Source organism: Eptatretus burgeri, chromosome 9, assembly GCF_056783735.1.
Source record: "Eptatretus burgeri isolate ZD-2024b chromosome 9, Ebu_testis_v1, whole genome shotgun sequence".
NCBI classification, from domain to species: Eukaryota; Metazoa; Chordata; class Myxini; order Myxiniformes; family Myxinidae; genus Eptatretus; species Eptatretus burgeri.
In genome coordinates this window covers 37,276,696-37,303,088 of record NC_140969.1, presented here as the reverse complement: position 1 = coordinate 37,303,088, position 26,393 = coordinate 37,276,696, and the positions used below count along the sequence as shown (strand labels likewise).

The 26,393-nt window shown below is 41.4% G+C and overlaps 1 protein-coding gene across 1 annotated transcript in view; it reads left to right on the top strand.

Moving 5' to 3' along the window:
• Positions 1–25,794, top strand: part of LOC147019919 (uncharacterized) — a 110,146-nt gene extending 84,352 nt beyond the window's left edge. Inside the window, exon 2 of the transcript XR_015061573.1 lies at positions 23,197–25,794. The gene's annotated coding sequence lies outside the window, so the exon portion shown is untranslated. The remainder of the gene's footprint in view (positions 1–23,196) is intronic.
• Positions 25,795–26,393: the final 599 nt, after the last annotated feature.

Sequence of the window (26,393 nt, the reverse complement as noted above, 5' to 3'; positions counted from 1 at the left end):
CAGAATTAATATAGCCCAAACCCCTCATTGTTTTGTATTTTTATTTGGAGTCGAGGCTCATGGAAGAGCTAGAACATTGATCCGATCAGGACGCAACATAGCAAAACGAACAGCATAATGACAGAGGGAAGCACACAACAGCGGGGTTGAGGGACAAATTAGAGAGAGAGAGACTTCGAAGACAAAAGGTGTGAGGAAGAATGAGGACGAGGAGAGGACACAGAGGGTGGACAAGATGGACACAGAAGCAAACTCTCAGAAAGGGAAACACGGAAGTTGGAAAGAGGGAGGCTTGGTGAGAGTTAACGGGAGTAGAAAAGATCATGGTTTTGGTTGGGGGATGATCTGAGATGGTGCTGAACAGCTGTATTGAAGACCTGGAGGAAAGAATGAGATTTAAGTGAATGTGGAAATCGATTCCATAGGTGGGAAAAAGGAGGAAGGAATGAGTGGAGGAAAAGAGGAGTAAATATCGTATGTTTCACTTACTCCTCTCCAACCAATTCTCCTTCCTTCAACACATATCCACTAAATCTACCCTCATTTTTCTCCTCTAGCATCTCCTTACAAGTTATAAACTTATACAAGTCTATTCCACTATTGCACATTGTCCCTTTGATCCATACATGGTACAACGATACGTCTTTTGGAGATCTCTTCCTTTTCTTTTCTCAGAATTATTTTTGCAATTCACCTCCAATAAACCCCGCCCCTCTCCACAACCCACCATCCCAACCCCCTCCACAACCCACCACCCCCATCCCTTCCACAATCCACCACCCCCATCCCTTCCACAATCCACCACCCCGACCCCTGTCCACTCCCACCCCCCCTCCCCCACAAACCTACCTTGCTGCAGTGTCTGCCTTTATAATCAGTTCTGGATATGGTCAGACATCAAAGTGAAAACTCTACTTGGAAAAAAAACTCTCATCACATTTGAACCTCTCGACATAAACTGGATCAAGTTGCAGGATTTACCATTTAATACAACTTAACTACAAATCTTCGGGATTGAAAACACCGATGAATGAAAACAATAGCTGCAAGTGAAACTTTGGAATTTTATTAAGGTCTCCGTTTTGGCATCTCAGCAGTCTTGGGTTCGAATTTCAAGCTGTCGTGGAGGTTTCATTCGAAGTGTGATGGGGTATAAGTTTGGTGCAGTGTGTTTGATGATCCACACTACTAAACTATATATATCTTTCATAATAATTAATGGAGAAGACATATTTTTTGCTTGCCATCCCCTACATGGAGTACTGCACTGCCATATTCCTTAATATGTTTCTTTGATAGGAACTTTGATGCAGGAGGGGATCATTTGGCCAATCAAAGCTAACCAACCTATGTTTTTTTTTTGTCCGAGCAAATGCTGAGTGTCAAGCAAGGAAGCAGCACATACATTTTTTAAGTGTTTGGTATGACTCGGCCAGGGTTCGAACCACCGACTTCCCAGACTGGCTTCATGGTTCGAGTGGAGTCTCCAACCATAGTGTTAGCATCTTGCAGAGGAAGAGAGCAGGGTGGTCAAGCACAAGTGGTGAGGATGTTGAACACGTTCGTGGGTCACTTGGTCACCAATCTCTCATTCTTTTATATTTTTATATGGAGTCGAGGCTCATGGAGGAACTGGAGGGGTTGGGAGGAGATACCGAGGCAATGCAAGGGAAGGAAAGGAATGGCCATCGACTTCGCTTTCCCTGCATTTGCTTTGCAGCAAGTGTTGAACTTATAAGGGACCATATATATATATATATATATATATATATATATATATATATATATATATATATATATATATATATATATATATATATATATATATATATATATATATATATATATATATATATATATATATATATATATAGGTAAGCAATCTGGAGGTGGAAGGAGAGAAGGATAAATTGATTGATCCGAAGAGAAAAAGTGTCTCACACATTGGTAAAAATGAAGGTTATTGTATGTATTAAGGTGCCGTGTAATAATGCTTCTTTTTGATAAAGAAAAATATACATTATTTGTTCACCTGGACTTTAGTCTCATTGACCGAGCTTTAGTCTCATTTAGCCTCATAGGTGAGTGTGTCAGTCAGTGAGTCAGTGAGTCAGACAGGTAATCACTTCAGTCATTATTGCTTGAATCAAACACACGATTTGGATGAAGCTTGGCCACAAGCTTCAGATCAGATGCCTCATGAAGGTGTATTGACCGCATCAAAATCTGCGCTCATTATGAGGGTCTCCAGGGTTTTTTGACCCCTCCTCCTAAAAAAGTATTTTCTCTCTTCTCCAGAATTGCACACACGATTTCGATGAATCTTGACCACAACCTTCATCACCTGTCATGTACTCATGTACTCACCTGTAATGTACCTGTCATGTATAAAGAGTATTGACTGCATCAAAATTCATAGAAGGGTGTGGGTGGGGGGGCAGGGGGTTGAACTGCCCAAAATAGCTCTTTGCTGTCTCCTCCGAAACTACACACATGATTTTGATGAAACTTGACCACAACATTCATCACCCGTGATGTACCAAAGTTTATTGACTGCATCAAAATTGTGCTCATTAAGAGAGTCTACCTGGTGGGGTTTGACCCCCCCCCCACCCAAAATAAAATAATATAGGTATTTGCTCTCTTCTCTGAAACTACACACACAATTTTAATGAAACTTGACCACAACCTTTATCACCCGTCATGTACCAAAGTATATCGACTGCATCAAAATCTGCACTCATGAAGGAAGTGGACAGGGGGGCTTCTGACTCTCCAAACGAAGTATTTGCTCTCTTCTCCGAACTACAAACACAATTTGAATGAAACTTGACCACAACCTTCATCACCCCGTCATGTACCAAAGTTTGTTCACGGCATCAAAAAATTCAGGGTCTAAGGGTGTCTGCGGCGGGTTTGAGTGACTGTTGCTACTGATCTCAGTGAGTTTCAGGACAGGTGGTCCTATTTTTATCATCTGCCTTGTATATGCAGTTTCTGTACGTACTATCAGTTCTAAAGCTTACTCATCCTTTTTAAAAATGTTGTATACAGGATGAAAGCTCATGGAGGAGCAATGCAACAGAAGATAAAAAAAAGCAATGCATTGATGGTGGAGCAATATTTGTACACAGCAAGCAAGGGAAAGAACCAATCGGAAAAGAGTAGGGAGAGGGAGAAATAACACAGCGACCTGCAAATAAGAGGGAATTGGGTTAGATAAGGTGAATGGGGGGTAGAAAATGTTGTGGGGAAGGATGGGGGATGACGTGAGATGGGAGTGCACTGCTTTCTTGAAACCCTGTACGGAAGGGTTGGATCAAACCGATTTAGGAATATGGTTCTACAAATGGGAGAATAGTGGACAATAGGAATGAAGACTGGTGGGGTGGGGCAGGGGGCAGCATGGATTACGGGAGTTTAACCAGGAGGGGGTAACGGACGCCATGGTGCAATAAATTTTTAGTCTATGATTGTACAAAGCACTGTTGGATCTACACTGCATCCAAAATGTGATTGTCTTTATTGATATACAGTATCTTTGTGCCACCATGCTCCACAATGGAGCATCAACTGAGAGCAACAACCAAGAACGGAAGTTGTTTTATTTTGTCCACTGGGTTTGGCCCCCACCAAAGGTCAAGCCAAGGACAAGACAGCTCAGAAGTGAATCCCACTTTGATACGGTCTGCTATGTTCGATCCACACTACATCAATATCCCTGCACCCTACATTTGGGACAATGTTCTAATCTGTGAGCCTCATTTGATGTGGAAAAAAAAAACTACTTCGCATGTTCCTTCCAAAAAGTCCCACGTAGCATTGTGACCACATTCTTTCTGTTCGACCACCCGGACATGTGTGTGGGTACTTGGTGGTTTTCCTTTGTTCAGAAAAACAGGGCCATTGCGGTGATGGAAGTTTCCATCATAATGCTCTGATGAAAATCAAATTATCAGCAAACGCTATCAAGGTACAAGTCCTCAAAATACACGTGCAGCCTCACAGTCTGTGTTTGCGTGAATATCTTGCACGATTGCAAAAAGCTGTTGCAGGTTTTTTTTTTTTGCCCTTCAAAATGTATGTTTATTCTGTTCAGTTCAACAAAATCCAGATGCTTTTTGCCAGCTTGAGAGTGCCATATATCATTATGCCTTGAAAATGATTTCATCTTCACAAGTTAAATTTGATGAATGCTCGAAAGAAGTAGAACGAATAATGCATGGATAAGTCAATGAATGAGTGTATCAATTTCCTTCTGGCGATCAAACATGAGAGTGTGGGCTGGCTGGGTAGCTCGGAGGTGGGTGCACTTGCTCTCCAACTGTCTCACCTGTGTTTAAATGTGAAACCAGCGAAAAAAACAACAACTTGCTTTCAGTGCAGCGTGATGGATTAATGTCTGCACTGTCCATCAGATGTTCACCCAGAAGACCGCTTGCCAGCAGTTGTTGGTGGCCATTTCAATATATTTCTGTTTTTTTCAAAGAGTAGACGAGTCATCGCTGGCACGATGAACAAATTACAAATTCCTCCTACCTTCAGTCAACCATCAAGCCTGGCCAACCAGTTCATGAAAGACTTGTGCCAAAAACGTTCCCCAGATGACCACGTAAGGTGGAAATAATTGTGCCATTAAAGTAGAATACTCTCCACAAGGAAAAGCTGAACATGTGGAATTGATCACGTAATTGCTGAAGGACTGTTCCAGCGTTCATTCCAAGTGCCTTTTTTTGACACGAGGGATGCGCAGAACACCTGAGTGCAAGTTTCCACGTAACTAACTTGCCTCGTGCATTACTCGTTCAGCACGTGCAACTCCTGCACCCTTACATTTTTCGAGGTGACACAAGGCATTCTGAGTAAATTTGAAAGTCTTTCTGAGACACCAGCGTGTGGATCATCCAAAAAACACACACTAATTACATTCTTCAACAATCCATTATACAACTCCACGTCTGTCAGAAAATGAGAAGAGTGAAATCATTGGACACCTTCAAGCAGGGCCGTCCATTATCCATGTTGCAAGGCTCTTTAATGTGAGGAGAGGAACTGTTTATGACCTCAGAAGACATCATTAAGCCACTGGATCAACAGGAGATATGTCAAGAAGTGGGCATCCCAGGATAACGACTCCTACTCAGAACCGATACATTTGCACGCCATAAATACGCAATTGGTTTCAAACTGCCCAGAGTACTGCAAGCACACTCCTTGGACGTGGATGCAGTGATCACTGTCAGAGGTGGACGCACCCAGCATTGAGATTGTTACTGCCACGTTGGATCCCTATGTGAAAACATTCGCCACAACGCAGCATTACATGATTAGGTCACAATGAAATGGACATGCAGTTATTCAGCATTTATGGTCAGAGGTTTGCACCTCATCCATGTTCCATGATCTCACATAAATAAATCGCATCAAGAACATCATCATAAATCACACCACATTGAAGAAAAAAAAAAATCATTTTTATGGCAGGGAATGTAGTACCGAGAGAAGTAGTAAAATACGAAGTGGTCGTGGTTTAAGATGTGTCACTCATGAGTGTGCAAAATGAAGTGTCACTCACTTTAAGAAGTGTCACATTCACAACTCGAGTCCTCACATTCCCTACGCGTTTTTGACTCCACTCTTATCTCACAATAATTTGTACATTAACTCAATTTCATACTCACATTGGAATAATTCGTACATGATCCCCCTTCCCTATATTCACATTGTCAGAATGACCAAGTGGATTTTCTTAACCACAAGGAGATATAATTTAAAAATCAAAGGAAATAGAATCCTGAGTTTGCTTCTGTGTTCTCCCTTCTGCAGTATTCTCTCATTCCCTTCTTCAGGGACTCAATTCCAAGAGTAAAAGAAAGGGATTCTGGAGACAGAGTGGTGTCTGACATAAAGCTTCTTGTTTTGCTGGAAGAATATTGCTCGACCTTAAATTCAACCCATTCACTATGACTCTCCAAATTGAGCTCAGGTGGACCCAATTTCCTTTGATCGTCCTTGAGATGTCTCCACCTTGATTGGAGTCCACCTGTGGCCAATTCAATTGATTGGACATGATTTAGAAAGAAACACACCTTTCTATATAAGGTCTCACAGTTGACAGTGCATGTCAGAGCAGAAACTCCACTATGAAGTCCAAGGAACTGTCCGTAGAACTCTGAGATAGAATTGTGAGGAGATATAGATCTGGGGAAGGGTATAAAACAATTTCTAGAGTGTTGAAAGTTCCCAAGAGCACAGTGAGCTCCATCAATAGGAAATGGAAAGAATATGGAATGACCCAGACTCTTCCTAGAGCTGGCCGTCCGACCAAACTGAACAAACAGGCAAGAAGGAACATGGTCAGGAGGTAACCAGAAGGAACCAAGAACCCAATAACCACACTGATAGAACTACAGAGTTCCTTGGCTGAGATGGGAGAACGTGCCGGAAGGACAACAATCTCTGCAGCACTTCACAAAGCCAGGCTTTATGGGAGAGTGGCCAGACAGAAGCCACTCCAGAGAAAAAGGCACATGACAACACACCTGGAGTTTGCAAAGAGGCACATGAAAGACTCAGAGCATGAGGCAAAAGATTCTGTGGTCTGATGAAATGAAAATTGGAACTCTTTAGCCTGAATGGAAAGCACAATGTCTGGCGGAAACCAAGCACACCTCATCACTTGGCAACAAAAAAACAACTTTTCGTCTGCGACTAAGGGAAATGCAGGTGTTCTTGGCTAAATCTGGGCCGCTGATTTCAAATCTGTAGTCAGAATTCAGCCAGCACGTCAGGTTTTCAAAATATGTATACGTATTAATGATACCCAGGATGCTATATTAGATACTTTATTATTGCAGATCTCCGCATTGTATATCTCATATTAGTGCTTCGTAATTACTTTCACGTCATATTTAGATAACAATTATTGATCTCTGTGTATAATGTGTATTATACAAACCAAGAACATAAACAAGTCGCAGAAAAACAAGTTAATAAAACATTAGAACATAGTAATCTTCGGAAGGGTGTAAACTTGATTGGGAAATTTGCCCCATTGTGAGTCATTCAGAAACAACACTTCAAGCTTACACTCTTCCTTTCAATGTAGTCAGTGTAGGCACTGTTCAGACATGTTCAGAAGTGTGTGAGACACTTACTTGCTCTTGTGCTTGTGTGTGGAATTGGTCTCCCGTTGTAGGAACCAGCAGTAATCATCCATCATGTTTGGGATGAAGCGGCCTCGATACCGAGTTTCCATGATCAAAATGTCTTGGCGTTACCTTTCGCCATGCTCATCGCTTACCTCACCCAGATTAGGTGGGAAGAAATCAAGATGAGAATGTAAGATGTACATTTTAAGACACCCTGCAGCCCATTTGCTGATAGGCCTTTAGCATGTTGTCCACCAATTCTGCATACTGTTCAGCTCTATGGTTCCCAAGAAAGTTCTGCACAATCAACACAAATGCTTCCCATGCTGCAAACTCAAGTGGGTGCAGTTTAGTTTTGAAATCGAGATCACGCATCAGTTCTCGGATCTGGGGCCCAACGAAAATGCCTGCTTTGAGTTTAGCATCAGTTTTCTCTGCACCAGACTTCTCCCTGAGATATGGGAAGCCATTATCGTCGTGATCCATTGCCTTTACAAAGTTTTTCATCAGGCCAAGTTTGATGTGAAGCAGTGGAAGGTGAACTTTTTGTGGGTCTACCAATGATGGCTCATGATGCACATTGCACCTGCCAACTGTGTCCATGCCTTTCAGGCCAGTCTTTTACAACATAATGATTGCTGTCATCACGGCTGTTCCACAGGCACAATAAACACATGTATTTTGTGTACCCCAGCTGCAGTCCTAGGAGGAGAGACATCACTTTTAGATCATGGCAAATGTTCCACTTATGATTTGAGTAATTAATCAGTTATCAAAGGATTTCCATGTGTGGCGATCATGGAAGTGGGAAATTTTGGTTCCTTCCTCTGGGAGATTCCATTGCTGTCGTCTGGAGCCCAATGCTTCAACCTTCTCCTTTGACAATGACAGGTCTCTCACCAGATCGTTTAATTCTTCTTGATTTAGCAAGTGTGGCTTCTTTTCTTCAGACTCAGGTTCGTACAGTTCATCCATATCACCCATAGCACCATCAGAGTTGTCATTGCTTTAATATGCAGCAGCTTCTGGTGGAGCTGGCGCAGGAGAATCCAAGTCATGGGGGACTGGCTGCAGAGCAGACTGACAATCGGGATATACAATTTTTGACTTGTTTTTCGTTGAGAAACCAGCAATATTTGTCATACCAAAGTAGCAGTCAGAGTGATTATTCGTTGGCTCACGCCATATCATTGTCACAGCAAAAGGCATTCCCTTACTTTCCTTTTGCCACTCAACCACCGTGTAAGCCTGAGCTCCACACTGTGCAGCAAACATGAGGTGCCCAGCTCTTGTCTTGGTCTCCAACTTCACATTCAAAATGATACTTGTAAGCAGCTTTCACCCTTTTGGTAAGGCTCTTGGTGCTGGCTATGTGGAGTGTATTTCCCAGATATAACAAAAGTTATCAGGGTGATTCACACAGCCTCACCTATTCATGATTCCTGTCGTAACATGCCTAACCTGAAAATATGCAGAAAAATATGTTAAGTTATAACCTGAAAATATATAGATACTATTTGCACAATACGAATTCCAAAGTTGATCATTGTTAAAATATATACATTGAATTTAAACATTTTAGTATCAAGTTATTAACTTCTCTCAGCAAGGAAGCGGCACGCAAAATGGTAATGCCGTGTGGGAAATTTAACTTAAAAATTGATAGCTTAGTCAAGTTTTCATCCGTTTTTAATAATTTAAAGTGGATTCTAAAGCTCTTTTTATGAGAAATAATATTCTACAACAGTTGTATTGCTATAATTGAAACCAAAATTACAAAAAATAATAATTTATGATCACTCGAAATCACCCACCAGGGCAAGCTACTACAATTAAACCATTTGTATAACTCAACATCCTGACGTGCTGAGAAAATTCCGACTTCATATTCAGAATCCGCATACACGATTTAGTCTAGAACATATGTTTTCACCACAGTAGCAAAATTGTTGTTGTCTAGCGTTACCCATCCAACGCCATCACTACCGTGAAGCATGGTGGTGGCAGCATCATGCTATGGGGATGCTTTTCAGCGGCAGTGACTGGGAAACTTGTAAGGATAGAGGGAACAATGAATGGAGCCAAATACAGCAAATGCTTGAGGAGAATCTGCTTCAGAGTGCAAAAGACCTCAGACTGTGTCAAAGATTTACGTTTCAACAGGACAATGACCCCAAGCATACAGCCAAAGCAACACTGGAACGGCTTCAGAACAAGAATGTGAAAGTCCTTGAGTGGCTCAACCAAAGCACAGACTTGAATCCCATTGAGAATCTGTAGAAAGACTTGAAGATTGCTGTTCCCCGACACTCTCCATCCAATTTAACAGAGCCTGAGAAAATCTACAAGGAAGAATGGGAAAAAATCCCCAAATCCTGATTTGCAAAGTTGATACAGACATACCAAAGAAGACTCGAAGCTGTAATCACTGCCAAAGGCGCTTCAACAAGGTATTGACTCAGGGGGTTAATTACTTATTGACGCAAGACATTTCTAAATACTTGTTTTCATTTTGTCATTATGGCAGTATTTTTGTGTCGATCGGTGACAAAAAAAACTTTAAATTTCATCCATTTTAAATTCAGGCTGAAACAACAAAATGTGACAAAAGTCGAGGGATGTGAATGCTTTCTGACGGCACTGTATACACTCACACATTGTGGGAATGGCTAGGGAATGTATTTAAACAAGTCTTTCATGGACCAGCTGGCCAGGCCTGACATTAAATTGAAGGTGGTAGGAATTTGTAATTTGTTCAGAGTGCCAGCTATGATTCGCCTCCTCTTTGTGAGAGACACATGTGATATTTACCATCCACCAAACGACCAGTGCCAGTAGACACATCCTCCACTTTGAAACACCAAGGTGACAGTATATACCCTGGCCGAGATTCAAACCCTAGCTGGATAGGTCAGATGCAACTGTTCATACTTGTAGCTCTAGGCTACCCTGCCAGCCCACTCATAATGTTCTAAATGTGTTTGTGATAACCTTAGGACATCACTAAGTATTGTTAGCTTGCCTACGATGGAGTCCAGGTGAGCTGTTAAAGCCATCACGATGTCGTTCAGTCAGCCAGCCAATGGGTCCATTATCATTTTTTCATTTTTCCCTACTCATCCGAGGTGGCTCAACAGAGAGTTTTGAAACTTGGCATGATGATTGATGTCGATGTGCAAAAACCAATGTTGCCCTTTTTTCAATTTCCATCCAAGTGGTGAAATTATTAATTAGTTAACTTCTAATGTAATCTGTGTTTGTCAGTCCATCTTATATCATGAGATTCCGTCATCTCACAGGATTGGAATTAAATTTAAAAATGATGTTTTGTCGTTATTTCATTTTAACCTCTTAATATATTGTTCGTCTTTCGGCTGCTCCCGTTAGGGGTCGCCACAGCGGATCATCCGTTACGATCCACATACTGATTTGGCATAGGTTTTATGCCGGATGCCCTTCCTGACGCAACCCTGGTCGCCTCTTACGACACAGGGATAAGGATTGGGTTTCGCCATGATTCCAGGCTGCCGTACACCCTCTCATAGCACAGCCCAGTGCAGAGCCCCCGTCCTCAACCGATCCTCCAACCCAAGCCTAAGTGTCGCCGGATTACAGGTGCACGCCACTATGCCCGGGATTTTAACCTCATAATATATATATATATATATATATATATATATATATATATATATATATATATATATATATATATATATATATATATATATATATATATATACACATATATATTTTCTCTTAATCGTAATCTAATTTAACCTCTTCATTAAATTTTAACTTCTTAATGTCATTAATGCCCTCATTAAAGAAAGGGGGAGGGAGGACGGAGTTGGGTAGGGGAGGGGCAGAGAGGGGACAATCCTTTTAGTCCTTTTTATTTTTTGTCCCTCTTAGTTATTTTATGCTTTTAGTTCTTTTAGGATGCTTTGGACATTTTAGATCTTTAGACACCCAACTACTATTGGAATGTACCCTTTGGATCTTTGGACCTCATCGACCCTTTAAACTATTAGACCCTGAAGAACATAAAGACCTGCTTCGACACTTTTGACCCTCTAGTTCGGTTATAATGCAAAGACCCCTTAAACTTTAAGACCTTTTGACCCGTTAAACCCTTTGGACTTTTTAAGACCCTTTTTAGCCATTTTAAGACCCTTTAGACATGTTGGACCCTAACTACAATTGAAATTTAACCTTGAGACCCCTTAGATCCCAAAGACTATTTAGACCTTTAGACCGCTTAAGATGCTTTAAACCCCAATAGATCATTTAGACCTGAAGACCCTTCAAAGATTTTAAGACCTTTTTAGCCCTTTTAAGACTCATTTAAACCTTTACACCCTTTAGACCTTTTCGACCCTTTTGATCACTTTCGACACTAAGATCCTTTTACACCCCTTTAGGGTATAAAAGTTTTTCAGGGTGCTCTCAGTGGACAAAAATTAATGGAACATTTTTCATTAATTCAGGACCTGCTCATCCTACATAGTGTTCACAATACAATCGTGTTATCAGGCCTTTCAGTCCCCATGGGCCTCTAATCCCTATATCTCTGCATAGGTCATCACAAGGTTTAAAGGTCCCAAAAGTACTTGAATTTCAATCTCGTTTGACCACCATTTTGGATTACAGGAAAACCTTTAAAAACATTCTTCTCTGAAACCGCTTAACTGTCAGATACGAAACTTTACATATGTGATCGACTACACGTAAGAAATATAATTTTTTTTAACAATGACGTCATTGGTCACGTGGTCTCGAAGCCATATAGGATCAAAGGAAAACCTTTAAAATTCATCTTCTCTAAATACTGCTAAACCGATCAATGCAAAAATTAAAATAACACAATAAACACAATATAATATGGTCGCCAGTGATGTCATAATACAGAAAGGAGGAAATATCTCGAAAAATATGAATTATAGACACCTTGGAATTGTACCTTATCACATAGGGCTAACTTTGACACAACAGGAAGTGACATAATCATACCAAAAGTGGGCAAAATCTCAAAAACGAATTGGCTCATAGACAGCAAGGAGTTGCACCACTGTGAACATCATGTCAACACTACCTAACCTAACGTGTATTCTAAATCCAACTCTTATGTTTACCCTGATCCATCGATCACTCCACTTTTGGCAACCAGCCAGGTGATCTACAGGACCATTGGTCCTCTATATTTTAAAATAGCTTGCAGGTCGAAGATGGTAAATCATACACGTGTTGCAAATAGAAATAGAAGAAAATACATATTATAAAGAGAATGGTACTCGGTGGAGTGCATACCTCTGCCAGGCTGAACAGTTTATGTTTTGTATCTCACTGATAGGCTGGATCTGCATCCGGATGCTCACCAAAATCGAATCAATTTGTCCTTGTCGCACGCCAAACCTGTCCCCCAAGTTTTGTCCAAATCCATACATAACGTTTTGAGATATCCTGCTCACAGATAGACAAACGGACAAACATCAGCGAATCCACAACCTAAGTCCACCTTCGGTGCCGGAGGTAATATTGTCTGATGGTGATAATGAAGTTTGTTGTGATATAAATATCAAGTATGACGTTGTGTTCAATGTCGTTTTTTTCCACTGCCTATTAATTTTATATGATTTCCTGTTCAACATTGTATACTGCTACCGACTTCGTACAGCAACAGACTTCATCAAGTCACGTCGCACCTTGTCCATTCGCTGTTTTGAGTGGAACACTGTGAGGGTGCCATTGTGGAAATGTCATGCAATTACCCCTGCTCGAAGTCATTTGACGTGAGCCCCAGAATTTGAAGCAGTCCGTTGGGCTAGCCTCAAATGAATCCAGTCAGCCATAAAACCGGACAGGATGAGTCAGGGGGAGGGCACTCGCCTTTGAGCTGTCACGTCTGGGTTTTGATTCCCCCACCCCACCACACCCTGTCATCCTGATGTTTTCTCTCAACGTGTACGCCATCCTTCAAAGGTGATGTTAATTAAGCCAGATCTCCTCTCCTGCATGCTAGTATTCACTGCTGGAAGTTTGAGATCCCACGGTGTCTTTCAAAAGGGTAGACCATTGTGCGCCGATCGCCTGGCCAAATTTCCAATCCCTGCCCTGACTACACAGGAATACTGAATCGGCAGTACTAAAGCTCCTCAGTAAAGATTCAACCAGCAGATTGAACGTGTCGTCCATATGCATTCGCGAGGGTGAATAGAGCCAGACACTCACCTGTGCTGAGGTTCAATGGACTTGATAGTGTTCCTTCCAGGTTCTCATTCAGCTCTAGACATACTTGTAGAGACAGTTTTGCTCCAGACTGAGTTCAATGACACAACTCTAATGGTGTTAAGTGACAACACGATCCCATCATTCGGTTATCATCATCCAATATATTTTGGTGCTTTCATTTATTTCGTTGTGCAATAATTTCATTACCTCCACCACCACCACCACCACCACCACCACCACCACCACCAAAGGTGGACTGGTGCTATGTTTTCACTCTGCTTGTATGTTTGTCCGTCTGTGAGCAAGATATCTCAAATGGTTATGGACGGATTCAGCCGAAATTTGTTGGACAGGTTGGGAGCGTGACAAGGGCAAATTGATTCGATTTTGGTGAAGATCTGGATCCGGGTACGAGAACTTTGAAAAAAAAAATTCAGTGGTTATTAACCATTGAGAGATCGGGCCAAAAACGATGTTTCAAAAAAGTTGTGAATAGATGACAACAAAACTTGGTGGATGAGTTGGGTAAGTGGCGAGAACAAGCCGACGGAGGTATGTGCCCTACCGAGTGCGGTTCGAGTTAATCGTGTTTACAGTGGCAACAGGACGAGATGAATTTGGAATTTTAAAATACATAACTTATTATCAAGAAATGTCACGTTGACAATGAAAAACGTCTCGTTATTGTAGGGAATGCACAAGGATATGGTTTATCTTCAGTCTGGAGATGGGTTGGGTGGGAGGGAAAGGAGTGATGGGGTTGGGGGGGGAGGGTAAGGGGGATCGAGAAGGGCTAATTCTATGACTCATTCAACTGCGATAGTGATTGTCGTTTTTGTATTGTTAATTTCCGAAATACCCGCAAGCCTTTTGTTTTATTACTGCCAGCACTTTCAAAGACTATAAGGGGCGTTCAAAATGTTCTTGGAATGAGCTAAGATAATCCATGAAACGCTAAGGTTTTTAAACTTTTCAAAATATCAGTATATATACAAGTAATAAAAAAACATTAAAAATTAAAAAAGAGCAAAATTATGGAGGGATGGTATGCCAAAAGTATGTAAACAAGGTAGGGATGGTCACAAGAAATTATCATGTGAAGAGTTTTGATCACCTTTGCTTTTCCTCTGCACCGTTCCATTGTACCTTCCTTGAGTGAAGCCAGTTTGGTGTAGTTACCAAATATAGCTCACACTTGGTTAAAGTCGAAAGTTTTTGAGTTAATAAGTTTGACATACTCTGCAGGAAGGTCTTCACAGTTCTTGACTGCCATCGATTGCTGCACTCCTGTCATTCCATCAATGACAAGACAGATCTGTGAGCCGTCATCATCATCTGTGACGTGTGCATATGCCTCAGTTATGTTACAGTCCACCTGCCCAAGATCCACCAAAAGCATTACCTTGCTTTTGAGATGAGCTGGGTGAATGTATGCGGCATATCCATCAGGTTCCATCAGTACTTGGTTTTTAGCTTATCTGGAATTGAAATTCCAGAGAAGGTATTGTCATCATGCACCGTCTGCCCCTCCGTCTCCTATTTTGACTTCTCCGGCCAAACCACCGAGCTGATCTGGCTGAAATTTGGCAGCAACATTCCGCTCATGACTGGTAACGGGGATTGCAAAGCTCATTCAAGTCACTTGACTTTAAGTGGGTCAAAATGGCTTACTTAGTAAATTTCTTCAAAAGTCTTCTTCTCCTGACACATCAGTCAGAATGCTCCCGAATTTGGGTTACAACATTAGGCCAGGGCCCAGTTAAGCTACAGGTCAAGTGGTCCTATTTCTATACACAAACTCATGTATGTCAATAATTTCTTCCAGGTCAACATTTTCATGGGATGTCCTTGCAAAAACCAATAATCTGGCAAAGAGGTGTTGTCACCTTTAATGTTAGGCTCTCAGATCCAACTTTTCTGTTTTATGGCCTTTGCCGCTGCATTTCATGCAAGCAGCTCAACCTTGGTCATCTTGTCGCGCAGGCTTCCATTTCCTACCATGCATTCTTCCACAAGCTTTTTATAAGCTTCCTTGCCAAGTTGTTCTGTTGATAGGATGCTGTCTTGAACATTTTAAGCAATGATCTCTTTAACTATGACAATGAACATTTGGTCAGTAATTAAATTGCTCCCATTAATGGTGTCTGCGCAGAAACTCCCAAAGAGGTTACATTAAGTTCAGACTCCAAGATGGCCACCTTAGATATTCATAGAAAAACTGGCAACATCATTTTTCTTAATTATTGATGAATTTAGATGGTTTTAAGCACTGCTGCCAGCATTCTACCCCCAAAAATGACCAAACTGAATTACCATGATGAATCATTAGCAGATATACTATTATAGCGAAACCCTGGAGCATTCACTAGTTGAAATTAAATATCCGACGGTATTTTGAAGAGAGTAGGCTCTTTTCAAAAGAGCTCTTCTTTTCAAGATCCTACTTTTGTACTTACTAAACTTAACTCTTGTCACTAGCTAGGCAATGGTGAATCACGTGGTAAATTGGAAGCTCCTAACCTCATGTCGTATTAGAGAGATAGAGCTTGACTGACGAACTGGCACGTATCCCCCCCTGCATGATAGTCACAAACACCCACTCTGTTGATGCCATGTTTTGAAGATAATGTGAGATGAAGACAACTTTTGCTCTCTGATGATCACGCAAAGATGTCGACACAAGGACAAACTTTAAGTTCTGTCTGCTCACCTGAGTGCTCCAGCTACAGTGTGTGCAGACTGCTTCAACCCATGTTCTACATCTCCGTCCAAATAGTCTTGAGGAAGACAGCTCCACACAGCGTGATCCACTAATTAAGCAGCAAATAATTTTCTATGAATGACAATTTCAATAGGTTTTCCGAAAAAATCCAGACTGCTCCGTGTAGCTGAAGGCAGCCCACTAAGAAACACAAACAAATAGAGTTAACAAACGTGTGTGTTCAAGCATCCAATAAGGCTGTTCAACTTTTAACAAAGTGTTAAACGTTTTTTTGCAAGAAAATAATAAAGATTCTTCAAGTTAAATTTTATCTTTATTGGATGCAAAAATAGCAGGAGCAGAATTGACAGTAAATCCTTTCCAGCAAGAAGAGTCAAAAGCTATCTATGTTAAGTGTTAAGCATATAGTTGACCTCCGAATCTGAGGTTGTGCATCGTTTGTCAGTTGGACAACAATAAAATAATAGCAGAACAACCAACCTTGCTTGAAATGGATTTTTGACTACTCATTCTTCATTTGAAGAATGCATATTCTATCTACCTCCTGGTGAGAGTGGTTGGAATACAGATTTTTTTTTTCAACCATCTTCAAAGGCAATTCCAAGCTAAATTCAGATTCAAATTTGCAAGTTTGAAAGGGAAAGCTCAAATAAGAGCTTGTGCATGTATCACATGCAGAATCATGTACATAGTACCATATTAGGATCGTCACAGATACTTTTACATGTGCGTTAAGAATGTTTGGTGTTGTCCTTCCAATTCCATATCCAGGTGATGCAAGACGTCATCGCCGGGTGCCGAAGGAAGGGAGTACTCAGTTTTTACTCCGGTTGTTTGTTTTCTTGTTGGTCCGGCCAATATCTCAGCCATCCTTTGGCGAGGAAGTTGAAATTTGGTGACAGAAGTGAAGATGTTTTTTAGCAAAAGGGCTATTTTTTTATTTATTGATTAATCAATTAATTTATTACTTAATTATTATATCGATTTATTAATTACTTATTTTCTTTCTCACCAGGACAATATCTCATGGCACCTTTTGAGCTAGGAAGCTGATATTTGGACACGACGGTGACCAAGTGATTTGGCTATAAAGAGGATTTTTGATTTCTTGATGAATCAATAATTAATCTATTAATGATTCATTATTCGATTAATTAATTATTTTCAAATAGTTACAGATTCGGATGAAGCAGTGGTGGTTTAGGTATGCCATTAACCAATTGATTAAGAAATTAATTATTTTACGATTATTATTTCTTTATTTTAATTATGAAATTCATCAATCAATTAGTGTACACCACTTCCTCCCAATTCCGTCTCCATGTGCTGCACAGCGGCATCGCCGGGCGCCTAAGGTGCCCCGACAATGTCGCGCGCTGGAGGATTTGTTATTTATTTATTTGGCATGGTGGCAGTGTACTTTGAACGTACCGTTACTTTTTTTCTTTTTTTTTCTTTTACATTGCCTTGATTTACGAGGTAAGTGTAACTTCACTATATGCCTGGTGTTGGCTCAATGGTTCGGGTATAGTGGGCTTTGGATCCTATGATCCTGAGTTCAAACCCCACTTTTCTGTTGAATTAATACCAGGTGGGGTTGACTCTGCCTGTCATCTTTTCAAGGTCGGCAAAATGAGTGCCAGCATGCTGGTGTACTGTGTCGGAGTGGCAACCCATCCAGGATTGTGTCCAATAGCGAAGGAGTCTGCTTCAGCAGCACCAACGCTCTGCACAGAGTATTGTCCGGATGGATGGATGGATGGATGGTAATTTCACTAAATGAAGAAATAGGTCCGTAATTCAAATTGATATTGGTTTACATTACTGTGGATTGGCTTGTTTGGGTTTCCCATTGGAATCCTATATCCTGTGTTAATTTGTCTGTGGTCCTTGTAATTACAGTAATTTAACTTGGACTGAAGCTTCCGAATGTCCATGTCCAGTATTTGCTATGTATAATCTCCACCTTGAGCTTTCTCATTAAGTGTTTAAACATTTAATTTTTGGATGCACACATGCTGAATACATTAACCACAAATTCACATCACGATTCAATCACGAGTTAGAAGCAAGTTTCTTGTGAACAATTTGTGGTGTGACATTTCTTCCGATGGAGAGGACAAACCAATTGGTCAAAACATGCCGTTGGGCTTGATTTTTGCATCCAAGGAACATACACATGCAGATGGATCACATAGCCCAAGCTAATCCCATCCTCTCACCACTGTTCACCACATCTCATCCTCTTTATCCATCATCCCTGCCAATGCAAATAATGAACCCTGCTGAGCATACTCCATATATGCATTACGATGATGACAAAACCATTCAACTTCCCCCACCACCAATCAGAGAGGGAATGGGTGAACAGGTGATGGGAATCACATGCGTTAATACAAAATTAACCATCCGTGTGCATTGTAAATTGAGAATGGTTTATAGCCACACGTAGCACAAATGCGAAAGTGAGTGAAAAACGGTTCCAACCAATTGCGGAGCCCTTTTAATTTGGACAGTCAAAAATATTAACCAAATCAGTCACGTGACTGATTTGGTTTAGAAAACGAATCTATGGGACTTTCAAAAGAATTCAATCTGCCCCAGAATGCTTTCCACGCATGCGCAGAAACTCTCTAGCAACAGCGGTCATCAGGGCACGCTAAACTATGTGGTGCATACGAGATAATGATTGCTAGGTAAATGGATCACAAAGCTTCTAAAAGAAGTCAAAAATACTTGGAAAAGTACCTGAGAGAAAGGGGTGTGCCTCTGCACAAAGGAGGAGTTGGAGAACTTTCTCAACTCACCGACAGGACTGAGATCTTACAGCTACCCATAATGCAGACCCCAGATGATGTAGATCGGTGCAAGGTCCTAATGAGTGTGGATGGTGTGTGCCACTCAAACTCTCGATTGTCGCTGCCAGTGAGTGGATTTTAAACCATGTGAGTGCACCTCTTGTGATCATGGCAGGTTTGGTTATTTATTTAATAGACACCTGCACCTGAAAAGATGATTCTGTGCATCATTACAAACAAAGTAATGGCTACCAACAAAGGTTATCGGCATCTTCATGGCGTGAAAATGCACAAATCTTGTGGCAGCTGTTATTCTCGTGCGAGCGAGTTGTATCAGGCAGATTTACCTGAGGGGAGACACTGGCTGGTTTTGGTGATTGTTAACAATGATGGGAATATCATATCTGTGGCTGAACTTTAAATGAACTTTTTAATGAATTTAATTTTAACTGGATGACCCATGAACCCATTGGGTTCCCATTGTGACAGCGGTTGATGAAAAAAATCATTTCAAGAAAAAAAAATAGCTCCAGCGAACTATACCGCTGAGGTTGTTTGCCTTGATCAAATTCTCCCCCAAGAGTACTTGACTGAATCGGGAATTGATTTTTTAATAATTTTTTTTGTTGCCGGATTTAAACGAAACTTAAGACTGCACACGCAGGTGAATGGTGAGTAAGGTGGGCTGAAAATGTTTGCACTATCGTGTACCGTTTTGGCTGTATTTCGGGAACATACATTCATATATATATATATATATATATATATATATATATATATATATATATATATATATATATACACAAGATGAGAGTTTTAGTAATATATAGATGAACTGAAAGTTCAAAATGAACTTTTAAAATGATAATGTTTACGATTAACCATGTTGGGGTGGTGGGTGGAGTGGAAGCTGTGAAAGTAGTAATAAATATATTTTTGTTTGGCTCCGGGGCCACAAGAGAAATTATACTAGATTTTTGCGAGAGAGAGAGAGAGAGAGAGAGAGAGAGAGAGAGAGAGAGAGAGAGAGAGAGAGAGAGAGAGAGAGAGAGAGAGAGAGAGAGAGAGAGAGAGACAGACAGACAGACAGACAGACAGACAGACAGACAGACAGACAGCTGGTGGTGCTCGCTTGTATTAACAGGAAATGGTCGGGACTCGATCCCTCGCATCTATGGATATTTCTCGTATTTCTGACATTCTCGTGCGTCTGATTTACATCCAGGGACACAACTATGGTTTACCATTTTGAAATCGCCACTCTTTGTTTTTAATGCTGAAAATTATGTTAAAAGATTATTTGACTTGCAGATTTTGCCCCAGCAATGGCAGGTTGAAAGCGCCTGCACTGAAGGAAGTGTGTCACTGAAAACGCACACACAGCGCATGCGCGAAATTCCTCATTTGCATTCATACGCCATTTTGAAAGTCCTGCAATTCCAGGCTCTACTTCACCCCCAAAGTGGTTCCTCAGTCCCAATAATGGAGCGAATTGCATACCTGAGATGGCAGAATAAATTATGCCGAACAGAATAAGATAATCGAACCATAATATGCCTGATTACAAAAAAAAGGAGACTTTTTTTATAACTATAAAATTCAAAAAGCAAAACCAAAATGAGATAAAAGTAGAATGAAACAAACAAAGCTTTCTCTTTCGTGAACGTGACATGTATCCAAGCATCGTAAGTACTAACTGTACAAGTCTAGTGGCAGGCTTACAAATGGTGTCAGGCTTGTAAATGTCCTTGGCAGTGGCATGCGTTGTATATTGTACAGCCCCTGTTTCCAGGGAATAGTATTGGAAATGAGGGGAGAAGAAGAACAAACTATGGTTAGCAGCTACGGCATTGCAATCAACTGTCGTGACAGCTAAACCAGAACAAGCAAATGATGAAGGTTGGAAGCAGGATGGTCCGGTAGTAGTGGTTTCACACCACCCACCACTGCCCTTGCATTCAACTTTGTAATGTACACTGATCTCCAAACTATGACCAGCTCTGTGATGAGTAATCTCATTTCGACAAACCTGCCTCTCACAACAAACTCAGTCCAACTCTTATTATTTTGTAAGGCAAATCTAATTCTCACCAATACTGCCTATCTCTTAGTGTCAGTACTTCAGCCCAATGCCTTCTATCTTCATCGAAAGAGGCTGATGCAACTTTCCAACCAATGGGTATGTTTTTCAGCTACCTTGTGTTCGTGCAACACAATCAGTACGTTACTTGTCTATCCTCCCAGCAAGCTGCACATGTATCATGTGCAGTTGGACCCTGCTTCCTGGAGAGCCATGGATTACAGCAATTTGTGTGCTGAATAGTCTTCGTCACCAAAATGTTTGTCAAACAATGTGGTTTTTGCAATGTTTTTTTATTTTCTTCTGGAATTCAAATTTTGGAGTTTGACAAATATTTGAAGTGGATCGACCCATTGTGCTTGCTGTATTCAATGAGATGGCTCGGCAGCTGTGATTAAGGCAAAACGGATCGAAGCTAAAGTAACTGTATTTTTAATGGGTGCTCTGTGCTTTTCCCGTCACACGGTTGACTAATTAACAATTATGATGATGATGACAATTGGGTGCTATTCTTGAAATTATTTTAAAACATCAAAACAAATGTAAAGATTGCTTTCTCTGGCATAGGTTCAAGTGATATTTCCACTATAAACATGAATTTTTTGGCCTGGTACCATTAAACAGACATTCTATGCGTGGCTGCGTAATGATGCTTAACAAATCCTAGTGTCAGAAACACTGGTAATGCCTTATTTTGTGCTTGTGGTCTCATTACATACAAAGCAAGGTTCATGGCTAAGTTTACATTTCAGATAACAGGGTGAAAAAGCAAGAAAATACAATGCACAACTACAATGGGAGATTTCAAACACACAGGCTATAAATTATGGAATGATGAAAAATTAAATTCCAACGAGAATCGCCAACATTTGCAAGTGAATGCAGTCTCAGTCTGCACCCCCCATCCCCCACCTACCCCACTCCCCATCCACTTTGACCCCTGTCAATTCAAAAGGAAGACACCAGACCAATGTTTACTTGCTTTAGTCTCGAGGAGCACGAACATCTCTGACACTAACAAATTGCATCAACATTGCCAAGGTGTTTTCGTGCCAAGTCTTCTCTGGATTTGTTGAAATATAAAGGATCAGCAGCCTGTAAATCTTAATTATCAGGAGAATTTTTTGACCTTTAACCCCTATAATATTGCAAAGAAGACACCACACCGATATCTGCCCACGTTTTTGTAAGAGCTGTGGTGAAGCATCATTTTGCTCATGTTTGTCTAATTTTGACATGATTTTTAGTGTGGATTTAACTAAGAGGGATTGTATAATAAATAAAGTCTTCATTTTTCCATAAATTTTGGCCTTTAACCTCTGCAAGATCCTGAAAAGGATTCTAATTAAAAACGTTTCTCCGCTTCCCTGTAAGGGCTGTTTGAACTTTCATTTGTGCCACATTTCGTCTCTGCTGACTCAAATAAAAGGGAATGGCAAGGCAACACATATTTTCTTTGTGTTTCACCTTTGACTCCTTGAAATCAGATTTGGGGGTGGGTGGGACGGAAGAGGATCATAAAGGAAAAAGATGAAAGAGGGATCTGATGGGTTTATTCGCTCAAAGTACCTCGATTCCAAACTTTAAGAGGATTCGCTCCAAAAATAAAGGATTGGTCTATGATTGTTATTGTTAGAAATAAACTGTCACATCAGGTGCCCAGGTAATGCAAGCTATTGTCACATCAGGTGCCTAGGTAATGCAAGCTATTGTCACATCAGGTGCCCAGGTAATGCAAGCTATTGTCACATTAGGTGTCCAGGTAATACAAGCTATTGTCACATCAGGTGCCCAGGTAATGCAAGCTATTGTCACATCAAGTGCCCAGGTAATGCAAGCTATTGTCACATCAGGTGCCCAGGTAATGCAAGCTATTGTCACATCAGGTGCCCAGGTAATGCAAGCTATTGTCACATCAGGTACCCGGCTCTGAGCTGGAGGTCCAGAGACCTCTATAAATGACCAGAACGATGTTTTTCAAATTAACCCTGCGTTCTTTTACGATCAGTAATATTTTCCATCTCACTGTTATTTTACATCTTTTTCAGCTTGACGCTGTGGAAACCAAGGCCTTTAACTTTATTAGAATCTCCCATGATGAAGCTGAGTCTATGAGCATATCACTTCACCATCGCAGACAGGTCGGTGGTCTCTGTCTTCCACCACCAACTTTCTGGTCATGCATCCTCTGCTCTTTCTGTTCTTTGTTCCCCCCAGGTTTCTGCAGAGCACACACAGTCCACCATCATCCCCATTCTGGTGGAACTACCTAAATCCAGGATCACTGCTCACCTCCACTCATTTGTTCCTCTTTTTCCCACCTGTGGAATCAACTTCTACATCCTATTCAATCTTCAAGACAGCTGTTCACCACCATCTTAGATTGTCCCCAATCCAAAACCATGATCTTTTCTACCCTCGTTAACCACACCCATGTCCCTCCTCCTTCCAATTTTCCCTCCTTGTTTTTTTCCTTCTGTATCCATCTTGTCCACCCCATGCATCCTCTCTCGTCCTCCATTCCTCCCCACTCCCATTGTTTGTCCAAGGTTCCCTCTATATCGGCCTTCAACTCTGCTGTTGGTAACCCGCCTTAAATCCCCTTCGAGCAGATTTTTCTAATGTCATGAACAAACTTTGGTACATTATGGGTGATGAAGGTTGTCGTGAAGTTTCATCAGAATTGTGTGTATCGTTTAAGAAGAAAGAAAATACCTCTTTGGGGAGGTAACCCGCTCCCCTCCCCCCATAAACTCCCTCTGTCGACCCCTTCAGACCCCGTTTTTTTTAATGCCATCACAGGTGATGAAGGATGTGATCAAATGTCATTGAAATTGTACGTGTAGTTTCTGAGAAGAAGTTGCAAGTATTTGTGGATGGACAGACGACGCACCATCCCATTAGCTCCCCGGTACTCCTTTACAGGTGAGCTAAAAACCATCCCTGGGAATATTATTACAAATGAACTGCAGTTGGAAGCTGACCTGAGCTCAGCGATGATCTGAAAGAGAGCCCTCAGCACAAAATTTTGAGAAAAGAAAACTTCCCAGCTTCGTCCATGAATCGTGACCCCTTACTGAAATGAAGGTGGATGCTTTGAGCCTGCCCTGGGAAGACTCCATTCCACATTCTGAAACAAGTATTTGGAGATACCAATCAATGACACATGCACACACACACACACACACACACACACACACACACACACACACACACACACACACACACACACACACACACACACACACACACACACACACACTCATACACATTGCCTTTTATTGGTATGGAAAATGATACCAACACGGGGATGGGAAAAGCAAAACCCGGAGAGATCTGGTGCACCAAGACAGACAATGAGGGAAGGAAAGATGCAAACGTATTGTACAAGGGAAATAAAACCGGAGTGACAGCTAAGCCAAATAGTAAAGAGGGATAAAGTGGAGGTGCCAAAATAATGTGGAAGTACCAAAATACAAGACCAAACCACTATAAAGGGGATGAGGTGAGGACTTGAGGAAGAACAAGCCGATGATGCTGTAGGTGGTGTTGTCATGCAGGTTGTGTGTCACAGGACGAAGTGCTGCTCATGGTAGGATAATGGTAACGAGGAGTGGTGGTGAGCTGTTCACTCTCTGTAAGCAGTGTTCCTCCGAGGGTGATGTAGCAGCAGCAAAAGGAAGGGATGTTGTTCTCATCCGTACCAATTGCCATCTCGCGCGCACATGCACGAACATGGCCTTTTTACCTCCAGGACCGCCGTAATGCAGGGCAGGTCTTCTCTTTGGCTGTCCACTGTCAGTGGGCCACGCCATCTCTTGGGCCATCCTGCACTGTGGGGCAGCCCATCACAAAAGTATTCCACCCCTAAGAAGAGCTCCACAGCTAACTTCTGGCCAAATGGCCTGGGTTCATCGTTCCTTTTAAAGCACAAAGTCCTTTCCCGGTGCCTTTTGTGCCCGATTCCTCACCTGGCCTCTCCTGTACAGGAAGTTTTACACAATGCTGTTACAGTGGACATGTTGGCAAAACAGCCTGGACACCCCGGGCCAGATCAAAGACCTGAATTTGCCTTAAGGCATCTCAGTCGTCCGAGCAATTCCCCGGTCGTTTCTCTCCACCAAGCCACTCAAAATGGCAACAAGAGCGGTTCATCTTTGTCAGTTAAAAGCTAAATGTTGTGGTATTTGTGGATAAGCATTATTAAATACCAATGCATTAATGACTAAAATTGACGGTTACATGTTATAAGTTGTTGTAGGATGAACAGGTGACTTGTGATAAACTGCTTGATGTAATGACATAATTTTGACTGTGAATGGCAGTATTGTGCTGTAAACTTCTGGTGAGATTGGTGAAGACGCTAGAACATTCTGAGATGAAAGTTCCAGTCTGGACGAGAATTGCATTCGCTGGAAGGCATGGGATTGTTCTGTAATACTATGTAAACTCGCAAGAGGGAGGTGTAGAGAGACAGGTGACATGTGACGAGACATGTTTCAATCATCCTCGTGCTCGATTTAACTGATGGGTGAATGAGGTGTTAATGTCCAGAGTGGTTGTTAACGCATGGAGCCGATTACAATCAGGTTGATTAAAACTCATTAAGATTGTGTATCGGGAAAGAATTCCTTTGAGTTCTTGAATCATCCTGAATGGGCCAGCGTACGAGAGAGAACAGCGCGACAGAACCTGATGGTTCGACAGCCACAGAGGACGAGGTGAACATGTGCAAGTTGAGTCAGGACAGAGACACTGGGTGGAAACAACTCGATGCAGGAATTGTAGTGGACATTATATGTAATTGTGAACTTCCTCATTTGACTTTGAATCTGTTCATTTGAAATACAAGTTTCAAAAACGTTCCGCTGTTCATGTGGTCACTGCAACTTCACTCAGAAGTCACAGACCCCAACTGACAATGATTCATTTGATTGGTAACCGGCCGGTATGATCGTTCATACTCGCGTGAAGTGCAAATCTTGGATTGCAGTCATTAGAGAACGAGACGGGTTTGGCCCACAAACAACATACGTACACGAGAGGGAAGGAAACCCCAAGGCGTATACCACCAACAGTTGTGCTCGATGGGTGAGAAGTTTAAAGTGGATACTCACCATCCTGCCAAATCTGTTCTTTACACTTTAGAGAACTTATAAAACTGAACAGTTTTACTGATCATGTTGACTCAAAATAACTCAAAGTTATAAACCCTGTGAATTCAAGTGTGTATTTGATAAATGGGGAAGGGAGAACAAGGGACGCGAGAACACTTCATACAACAATTCATTTAAACTGAAATAAACACTGTGTATCGTACAAGCGGATGGTTCTTCTCAAAGTAATCCTCAACAGGTTCCAAGGCCACCACAAGAGAAAGACCAGAAGAGGTACCCATTGTGGGACTGAAATAC